This window comes from Pinus tabuliformis, chromosome 6 (assembly GCF_031772625.1).
Source record: "Pinus tabuliformis cultivar Carrire ecotype Pingquan chromosome 6, CPIR1, whole genome shotgun sequence".
Taxonomy (NCBI): domain Eukaryota; kingdom Viridiplantae; phylum Streptophyta; class Pinopsida; order Pinales; family Pinaceae; genus Pinus; species Pinus tabuliformis.
The window spans coordinates 250,800,367-250,811,687 of NC_142292.1; positions in this window are offsets into that span (position 1 = coordinate 250,800,367).

The following is an 11,321-nucleotide window of genomic DNA, read 5'->3' on the forward strand; positions in this document are numbered from 1 at the left end:
TTTGAAAATAAGAGAAAAGGTTTTCACTGAAGCAGAGTTGGTAATGGTGCATTTGCGGAAAGAGATATTTCCCACGGGTACCTACAACAAGTTAAAATATAAGAAAGTAGGCTCATGTAGAATTCTTTGATTTTTTTTTTAAAACGCCTACAAGATGTTGTCGAGAGACTTGGATATCTCTCCAATATTCAATCTAGTTGATTTGTATGAGTTTTGTAAAGGATAAAACAATGAAGAGATAGGTATGCCCGTTGAGTGGAAGAAATTGTTACTATATAAACCTGACAAATAAGTGGGAGAAGTTCTGGCCACTAGGGTTGAAAAGAAGACTCACCATGGGGAGTATCTGGAGTATTTGGCCAAATGGATAAATAGGGGATCTAAAGATGCGCCATGGGTGATTGAGAAGGAACTAGCATGCCTACAAGAGACTTCAATCTCTGAAGGAAATACCACATGATTTGGTAGCTCATATTTCCTTACCAAGGGTGTCTGATGTAGGAGCATCCTTGGCCTCGAGCAATCCTCATCAACTAAAATTAAGTTTCTATTGAGTTTGTAATAACTATTGTTATTCCCATATATTTTAGACTTGTTGAGACACCTGTTATGTTATTTGTTGATACACCCAATTCATATATGTTGCTACTCCTATAGCTACATTTTATTAAAGTGACGACTACTCTCAAGTTGTTAGCACTCCCAAGATCGTTTGTTGATACTCTTGTTGCATGGAGTTCCTGACCCATCCAAAATTGGAAGGTGTTTAACTACTTTGTTACAAGGAAAACCCTGCTAGATGCATTGCCTGAATGAGACGTAAGTTACAAATTTGGTTTGTATGCATGTTGAGAGGAGATGAATCGGTTCAATTTTGGAAGATGAAGAGGTCGACGGCCTAGGAAGAAATTTGTTTAAGTGGGATATGAAGAGGTCAGCAGCATGAGGATAAATCACAAGAACAATGAAAGGGACCTTTATTTTTCTACATTCATATATTTCTTCTGCCTCTCGGCTCTTGGATGTTTGGTTGTTGGACTATTGGTGTTGGTTGGTTGTTGCACGACTCTTCATAGAGCATGGTTGGTTGTTGTGTGAGTCGGGAAGGTGTCTAGTTGTTATGTGTGGTGTTGTTGGGAAATTCAAGTGCTCTGAGGGATTTGTTCTATAATCTAAGTTCTTGTTTGTAACAACACATTTTGAATTAATAAAAAGATAATTGAATCCCTTTTGTGTTCATGCTTTCTAGTTTAATCCTTAATTAATTAATTTAGTGTCCAAACTCCAATGGCCTGGATTGTGTGCTCTATAACAACAATCTATATTTTGTAGGTGTTATGAGAGCTATAGAGCCTAGACTATGTCACATTACACACAGCCATCTAACTTCTACTAGATACCACTCCTCCTGGGAAATGCTTTCTTACATTAGAAAACATCATCAAATATTAATGCACTTCTCTCTAACATAATGATTCCTCCAAAAAATTTATCCAAAGTCTCATTCGACCGCAATATCAACTTGCATACCTTTAACAAAGGGGACCTCGTCCTTCATTATGATCTCTCTAATGAATTCTTGGGTCCCATGAAGTTTGAAACCTTATGGAAGGGACCCTATATCATCAAACATTATATTTTAAAGGGGACATACATTATCTTTGATCCTGATGGAACGTGTCTCAAATATCATGGAAAAGGGATCTATCTCAAAAAATTACATCCATGATGATTGCATCTATTCCCCTCTAATGTTTATTGTACACACTATTTCTTTGTGTTTCTTTTACCTTATTTTTCTTGAATCATCTCTATGATCCCTTCACTAGCTTTGCTTTGCAGAAGGATAAACCACCAACGTACTTCCTCACTTTAGTTGATGGTGCTTTAGATAGACTCAAAACCTATCCTTGGCAACTTGGATTGTTTATTCCCCTTATCACACTTTGATCCATACAAGTAGAGTTTGCATCATGCCAACCACAAACAATCAAACCCAATACAATCTCGTCATGGGATTTTTGGCCAATTCTATCCAGATGGGAATCAACCACACTCATGTGATCCTTGATTCCCAGCTTATTTTCACTCAGTTAAACTACACTTTTCAAGTTCGTGATTCTCACATATTTCAAAAATTCCTACATGCAAAATTATTAGTATGTAGTTTTGATCACATAACATTTACCCATATCCTACGGAATCATAATTATGTCCTCAACTAAATTGCAAATAAAATTTTATACTGTAAATCATCACATTAACATCAAATCATCAATATCCATGTAGAGTTAACCATAATAACCAAACCATGTACAAAACATCACATCTATGATGACAACACAAAAAAAGCATCAAAGATAACCATATCAAAGACATAAGTTAAAGTGAGCTACATATATCATAATATGTATATTTCATGTAAATCAAGGTCATAAGCCATCAAAAGAGGTCATAGCAAAAAATCATATCCATGGGGAACATTCTAATACTAGATGCTTCACCTAATACAAAACGAAATATAATAAACCCCATCTATAGGTGCAACAATGTTGGGTCTCCACCCTACCCCACTGTCCCTCCAATAGGAGGACCCAGTCCCGCACCTCTATCAGGGAAAAAAATTGGCATCATTGTTGTTGTTGCTACTACCACTATCCTCAACACTTAGCTCCACTCTTTGTAGGGAATCCCTACAACATCCACTATATCCTTCCTCAGCATGGCCCATCCTACTAATAATATCCCTAAAATAATGGTAGCCATCCATTCTTGGATGTCCATGTACCAACTCTACAAATCTGCAACCTCTTCACAAAGGCTTTGAATCTCCTCAACATGGGGATCTTCACCCTCCCCCTCCTCTCAACCATAGGAGATAGCATCCCCTAAATCAAATCAACCCATCATCTAGGGATGCTCTACTCTGACAAGCTCACCCTTTGTAGTGCGCACCTAGCCAACATGAGTAGGTAATCAACCACAATCTCCTTAACAAACCCAATCTCGAGCAATCAACGCCTCTCACCCTGTGGCCCCATTTCTATAAATACAAAAATAGGAGTGTGAGAATCATCATTTACATATCCAACACAACAAATCAAATAGAAAATGCAGATAGAAAATCCAACTCATACATGTTTGCCCCAAAGCCTCTCTTGGGGGCTAGGGCATGTCAGAACCCCCCCATAAATTCGTCCCAACATACGAGAACTCCAAGATAATATATGGCATGGACATCCACCATTAATACACCATCTCAATCTAGAACCTACCAGCCTCCTCTCCTCCCTCTCAATTCATAAGGTTCCCCCGCCACATGATCCTGGGCCAATAGGGAGAAGTCACATCCACAAAGATCTAAGGATGAAGTAGCACCATGTGATAAAAGAAAAACTAAAAATTAATGTCATGCCAAAGGTGAACTCCTCAAAGAAACCCTCAACTTCCTAAGTCAACTGCATGACAAGGCTTACACGAACCAAGTGGGCCTAGTCAAAGAAGTTTGCCCCAATCATATTCTCCAACATATCTATTTGGAAACCCATAATAAAGTGCATGGTGGTCCCACCATACATGTGGGCTACCATCATTGCTACAAATTTGATAGTATCATCCCAAATCTATGATTATCCATATAGCACCACCCTCTACCATGCTTATAAAGTCATGATAGAATTCCCACTCATATAAGGTCATGAGAAAGAAACGTGGGTCTAGGGGGACCTACTCTCCTTTGGGATGCCATCTCATCAAGAAATAGATATAAACCTCTATTGATATCTCTAAATACTCCCCGTAGATTTTGAATACCCTGCAGTTTGACCTCCACCAGGTCACCAAAAATCTCAGCAACTCCTCCTAGGAGTGAATCAAGGGGAACTCAAAGTACTTGAGTAGCCCTCACTTGGACAAGTCATATTGATCTTGTGGGTAATCCCACACTACAATATGGATCTTAGCTTAATCCCACTCTCGCTAATGTAGCACCATTGTGGGAACCTTAACAAGTGGATCGATTGATTCTTCCAAACAAACAAAAAATGGTTACACATGCATGGTTGTACCCCATTTAGTTGTGCTCGTCCACATGAATATATCATACATAGTTGCACAGGGTTATATTCAGTTGTCTCATAGGAAATTGCATGGATCTTTGTCATTGTCTATATTCCCCTTGTGTTGTTTCACATGGCTGCAAGCATTTCAATCATGTTAATCCAAGAAACTATAATCCTTTCGGTCATGTGGTCAACTATTCAACTAAATCACAATCACATGCATTGATGTGACTATATATCCCACCCCCATGTAGATTCTTGCAATTATTTACGATTCACCCACGTGCTTGTGAGCCTCATTCTTTAAAAATGTTGTACAACCCCCTAGACCATATGGTACCCCCTAACCTAATGTAAAAATACAAGATGTTGGGTGTCAGGACTCATATGTCTCTCTTCCCCTTGAAAACAATAAACTGGAAGCTAACAAAATGCCTTAGAGTTCACCTACATGTCTAGAAGTGCCAACTCACCAATCACAAAGGAGGTGGCATGGTAGGCCCCACAACCCTTTTTAACATCTAGTCATCACAACTTCACTCTAACCATACATGATCCCAATAACTCCATTTTTTGAGTCATTTGCACCATTGGGATCATTGTGTCATTGATATATTACTTTGTTTGATTCCAAAATGCCCCCACGGGGCTTTTGTCTCGCTCATGCTTCTATTTAGGTGCACCACAAATGTCACTATGCTTTTCCATGCATTTTGTTTATTTCATATTGTTATCATCGGTAATTTCATTTGAGGTTAGGGTTCATGTATATAGGATGTCACTTTTTGTTTGCATTGCTTCGCCCATGCACATGCATAAGGAAACACACTATCTTATGAGGTATAATCTTCTTCAAACTAGCATGGTAGATTCTCCCTTTGAGATATTTTCACAAACCCAGCTCATTCCCTCTAAGATCACCATAGCCCACCCCCCCTTTTTTTACTATGTCTGTGCTCGACCAATAATTCTTCCCACCCTCATGGATTATCTCACATAGTATCTCTCCTTGTCATTACTGGCATCCATCCCTCATTATCCCTTTCCTATGACCTTTTTTTTCACATCTCTCTAGATCTTACCCCATACTTCATTCTCATCATGTTTATAGCCCACCTTTTCACTCCTTGGAACTAAACATTTTTGTCGTCATTTTCACTCCGCCTCTCATACTTCCATCATCAATATCCCAGTTGCACATTCACCCTCCATCCACCACCCCCACATCGAGACTAACCAATGAGCTCCCTACCTTTTGAATTTTCCTACTCGCATCATTATGCAATCCATTGATCACTAGGGAACCTATCTCTGTGTTTGTACATGCCAACCAACATTCTTTCAATTATTTTGGAAACTATACAAATATTTTTTTGAAAGTAGAGAATTTCCATTTCCTCATCTCATTCACTCATCCCCTGGTAGTAGTCCTAATCATCCATGTTGGAGCACCTCTACTTTTTGTCACCACCATCTATTCACTACCTTATTAATGGATTTATACCATGTTTCCCAGTTGAAACATGCCATCATTTGTATCATGCAAACCCATTTTTCTTCTTGTCAAAACCATAACTCATCAAGCCCCCCTAGACATCCTCACAACTATAGGGATTTGTATGTCTCAATTTTTTTTTAATGGTGCCACTATCAGTTATGCTCTAGCACAAGATGTACACAGTTCCCATTCCAGTTTTGATGACCTCAATCCTCATGACAATGCTTCAGTTCTCAATATTTTGAAATCTAAATTAGCTTCAAGTGGGTTTCTCAATGAACCTCTTTCCTTGAGTTGTTGTGTCTTATTTCCTATCAATATCATCTCTCATATTCCAGGAATGAAGTAGGTACCTTGGTCCTCATTCCTATCATTAATGACGAACCTCAGATGGGACAGTGGGATTCACCATTACTCACTAATTCCATTGACCTACTCAATGTTTGACTTCAACATTGTTTCATGTCTGGGTGTGTTATACCTTACGACAGTTACAATTTCCTTCCTTGGTTGAAGACCCATATGCTTTAGTGGAATGATTTAGCTAAAATTTTATGCATTCAATGGTTATCTTGGACCTTGGATTACATGCACCAACAATATCACTTTCTATCATAGGTGCCCCCAAGGGTGATGCAATTATCTACTTCAGCATCAAGAGTTATTTTTTTAACATTTTTTGATAATATATTTCTTTTATGACAATGTAACCATCATCGTTAAAAAAAATCATGAACACAAACATGGGGCATGCCTTCCTGGTTCATATATTGTATATATTTCTTTCAACGGGAAGATTGTACCACAAGTGGATCCTTATTTTGTCCTTAAAGACCCTCTTCTCTCTCAAATTAGTATTTCTCTCTTAGGAAACACAGCCATTACAGCTATAGAAAACAACAATATACTTTGGCTATACGTCTACTCTTAATCTCATACGTCAAGGTGTAGTTGTTAGGACCTAAAAATTGTTGATGCAAATATATTAGTGATGTCCAGAAAATGTAAAACAATCAAGTAAAGAAAATGTTTCTAAAAATATATTAATCAGTCACCTCAATGAAATTGGTCAAATGATAGTAATCATCTTTAATTATAACCACTCAAATTCACCACTCCAATTTTACATGGATCCACACAATTGTTTCTTTGAAATTGTGTGAATCCATTGAAAGCAACATTTTTAGGACCCAAGGGGCTTGAAGCCTTAAGTATATCTATTAGGTGGAAGTGCACAAGGTCAAACACCCCAACCTCAAGCTTCTACGCAATTGAAGAGGAGGTATGGAGCCCTCAAGGGACTCTTATTGTCTCCTACCAATTTGAGAAGCTCACTCAAAGATAAAATCTCAATAATGGCCCAAGATTGGGGTAGACATGAACCTTGGATTATAAAAACCACAACAAAGGGAGCCATTTTATAGAGAAGTTGAGAGAAAATTTATGTTAGCCAGTTTTCCCTCAATTTTATCATTTCTTTAGGAAAATTGGATCTTTGCCATCAATGGGAATCCAAAGCTTCTTGAGAGAGAAACTATCCGCAAAGGAAGAAGAAGAGGAACCTCCTCTAGGAGATACCAAGGGGTTTATCATCCACATATCTTCTATTACGTATTTGGGTAGTTGTTACTATCTTCGTTCAATATCAATAAAGAATTTGATGATTCCCATCTCATTTGTTTTTGTACTTTTATTTAGTTTAGTTTTCTCATTCTCTTATGGTTGAATGTATCCTTATTGGTGTATATTTTTCTATTTCCTTTTATAATAGCTATTAATCACTTGTGTAGGGAGAAACAACTTGCACAAATAGTGGATTTTGGGACTCCATTGCACCAAAAAGCAACTAGTATTTGGTCAAGAAGGTTTCTACACAAACAAAGCCCCATTGTTTGATGAAACAAAATATGCATTCTAGAGTATAAGGATGTGGACTTGACTAATGGCTCTTAGGTTTCTTTTTTTGCAATCATTCATGACTAGTTATACAACCCCAAGAACTCCTTAAACATATATGGCTAGAAAGAAGGTTAATGAACATAATACAAAATCCATGAAGGTTATCTTGTGTGTTCTATCAAAATCAAAATTTACCAATTGCAAATCGAAAAATGAAATTTGGGATAAACTTCAAAACATCTATGAAGGTGATGACAAGGTGAAGAAGACAAAAATTCAAACTTATAGAAGACAATTTGAGAGATTGAAAATGAGAGACAAAGAAAATGTTGCAAACTATTTCCTCCATTTGGATGAAATTTTCAACGCAATCAAAGGACTTGGTTAGAAGGTTGAAAAATGATTGCGAAAAAGGTGCTAAGGTAACTCTGCTTAAGATTTAATGCCAAAGTATCTACCATTGAAAAATGAATGATTTGGAGAAACTGATGATGGATGAGATGCATGGAATTCTCACTGCATATGAAATGAGGATAGAAAAAGAAGAGCTAGCACGGAAGGAAGAAACTTTCAAAGTTTCAAATAAGAGAAAATGACACAAATCCTATGATTATTCCATCCATGAACTAGATACAAAAGAAGCACAATTTTGAGAAAGATAAAAAAATTAATTGGAAAATACAAAGGTAAGCTACCCTTCAAATGTTTGAATTGTAGTAGACTAGGAAATTTTGTTGCAAATTTTTCGTATGCAAAAAGGGAAGACAATGATGATGAAAAAGAACATAACAATAAAAGCAAACCTTATAGACACAAAAAAGGAAAATATACTAAGAAGAAGAGTTTTTATTGTAGAGAGGACAATAAGAAGAAAGTGATGGATATGCTTCTGATATTGAAAAAGAAGAATTCCTCTTCATAACAATGGATACACAAGCGGAGATGGAGGAAACGATGGAGCTAGGGTTCACTCTGAGCAAGAAGGCATTCCTGGGTGCGGCCGTTGTGCCCCATCCTGACGTCGGCTTGAAGGGCAGTCATGGCGGCCACGATGCAGGGCGGCAATGGTGGCGTTTTTACTATTCGAATGCATCGTACATGCCTGGACTCTCAGGCTTATTTCTAGCACATGGGCTCTCGGCGGTATGCCCTTACAGGCCAACTGAAATGCTATGGTCGCCCTGTATTTTGTCGAATCAAACGGGTATGGGGGCTCGACGGCTGCAATGGGTTCCCCTCCACATTTTGTTTTACGTACAGGAAGCGGCACAAGCGGAGTTTACGCCCAGTAGTGACTCCGGGTCTGAGAAGGGGCTTTTGTCTGCCCAAGGTATGCAGAAGGGGGTAACGCTGGGACTTCCCGGAGGTATATCGGGCCCGGGGGTGGACACAGATCCTTTGCAGGATTACCATGAAACTCAGACCTGCTCATTGATTTTGGCAATGGAGGCGTGGACACAAAATCCTTTGTATGCCAACATATGCTCAGAGCGGCCCTCGGTGGCATTTGCCCTTTTCAATGTCGCGCGCCCTGGAGGTTACAAGCGAGAGGAAGGCACCAGGATCCTGGCAGATCATGGTACCGAAATAGAGCGGTGCTCTGCATTGACATCCTGGCTATCATCTGGACAGGGAAAACCCAGTAAAATAGTTAGGGGACAGATCACAGAGGATTCTCCTGAGCGGGGAGCTGAGACGGGGAATACCACAAATGAGCTGCATAAAAACAGGGGAGCGATGGATATTACACAGAACACATGCAATCCACAGAAGCTCCCCCACAAAGAGGCAGATCCACATTACCAGGATGAAAACAGGATTCAAATCTTCATAAAATCTACTGGGGGCGGACACCGTTGCATGAGACTCCGTATGGGCTCAAACATACAAGAGCTTAAAAAAGAAATACAACATCAATTTGGAATACCATCAAATCAACAAAACCTGATTTGTGCCGGTCGTAGCCTACAGGACCATCATTCTATACAGGAATATGGGATCTGTCAAGATACAACCATAGTTCTTAATCTAAGGCTGCGCGGTGGATGCAAAGGATCCGGTTCAAAGACGCCAGCTTCATTTCGTGACGCAGTCAAGGGAAAAGAAAAATTGCAGAACAAACCAGTGATACTAACAGAGCTACCAGGCCCATATATAGTAGATCAAAAGCTGGAATCCCCAATGCTCCAAGTTACAATGCCAGAGGTCACAGATCTACACTCTGTCCTCACCAAAACTGCTATAATATGTAGATTCAATGGCTTCTGGCCTAAATCTGATGCGTTACATCAGTGGATATATTCCAATTGGACTCCAGACTGCGATATACATCTATGTTCAAAAGGCTTCTTCATTGTTAGCTTCCATACAGAAGAAGAAAGGGACAGTATCATTACTGAGGGGCCCTGGTTTTGGGGTAATGCTGGTCTTTTTGTTACCCCTTGGTTCGCTGATTTTGATGCAAACACTATGAAAATCACAACAATGCCTGTTTGGGTCAGGCTTCATAATCTCCCATTACATTTCTGGCATCATTTAGTTCTAGCCGCCATTGGGAATACCTTAGGGAAATTCATAAAAATGGATGAGGACAGAGTTTGCAGAGGAATCTTCTCCTTCGCCAGAATTTGCGTTGAAGTGGATATGAGTCAGGGGCTGCCTGATCATATCTCACTAAATTTTAACAACACACAGTGGCTTCAGCCCCTTGACTATGAAAACACCGCATTCAGATGTCGCAGCTGCAGGCAAACAGGACACCTACAATATTCCTGTCCCCTGGTTAAAAAGAATCCCAAAGGAAACAAGAACAGGAAAAAAAAGCCCAATGGGTGGCAGCACACGGAACCGCTGGAAGAAGAGGACATACTGTCAGAACAGGCAGTTAACCAAGAGGAATCTGACACAAATATGGAACAGCAGGGTCCACAAAATGATATCTCCCCAGACCCTCATCTGGAAGCACCCCAAATTCAATCCCAGCAAAATCCTCACCTGGATGTAGGCGGCATCAAAAGAACTCATGGTTCGGAAGGCTCTGAATCTGACAAGGAATTACCAGTAAACACTCTGGAGTCCATGCAGGCTATCATTGTTCCCTCTCCTGACTCACAGGGTTGGCGTAGAGTGGAGAAGAAAAAGGGCCGCAAAGTTTAGGCTTGCGGTTATTTGTAAATTATTTTCTTTTTATTTGTACCTGTCCTTCTCATGGACAGTTTTCTGCATATGCTACAAGCATCTACAACATGTAATTTTCTTCATTTTATGAATATAAATTACGAACTCTATTTTCCCCGGAAAAAACAATGGATACAAAGTCTACTAATAAAAAAAAAAGACAAACAAAAATAAAAACCATATTTAAAAGAAGAATTCATTGATGGGGAAGTGAATGTTCAAGCATAACTCGTTAGTTCCTTAGAGAAAATAGACAAGCTTGGGGGTAAGAATAAAAAGCATAAGGAGATATTTCATAAATATGAAAAGACGTATCATGTTCTCGATGAAAAAAAAAATTATCATTTTGAAGACTCAGCTAGAAGAGGCAAAAATGATATAAGAATTGGTGAGAAGCTAGCTGAAAGAAAAGGAAGAAAATTGCTAGAAGCTAGAAGCTAAAAGTGTTTCCTTAAGAAAGGACTAGAGAAATTAATTGATATGTTGAATAAAGGCTTGAATTTTGGAAAGAGTGACGAAATCTTAGATAATATTCTCAATCGCCAAAGATCACCATCCATCAAGACAAGTCTTGGCTACAACGAAGAAAAAAAGACTGCTGAGGGAGACACAAGCACTAAGGTCACAAAGCCACCAAAAAAGGAAAATGAAAAAAGCCTAAAAACTATGCTAATATTCTCAAAGGC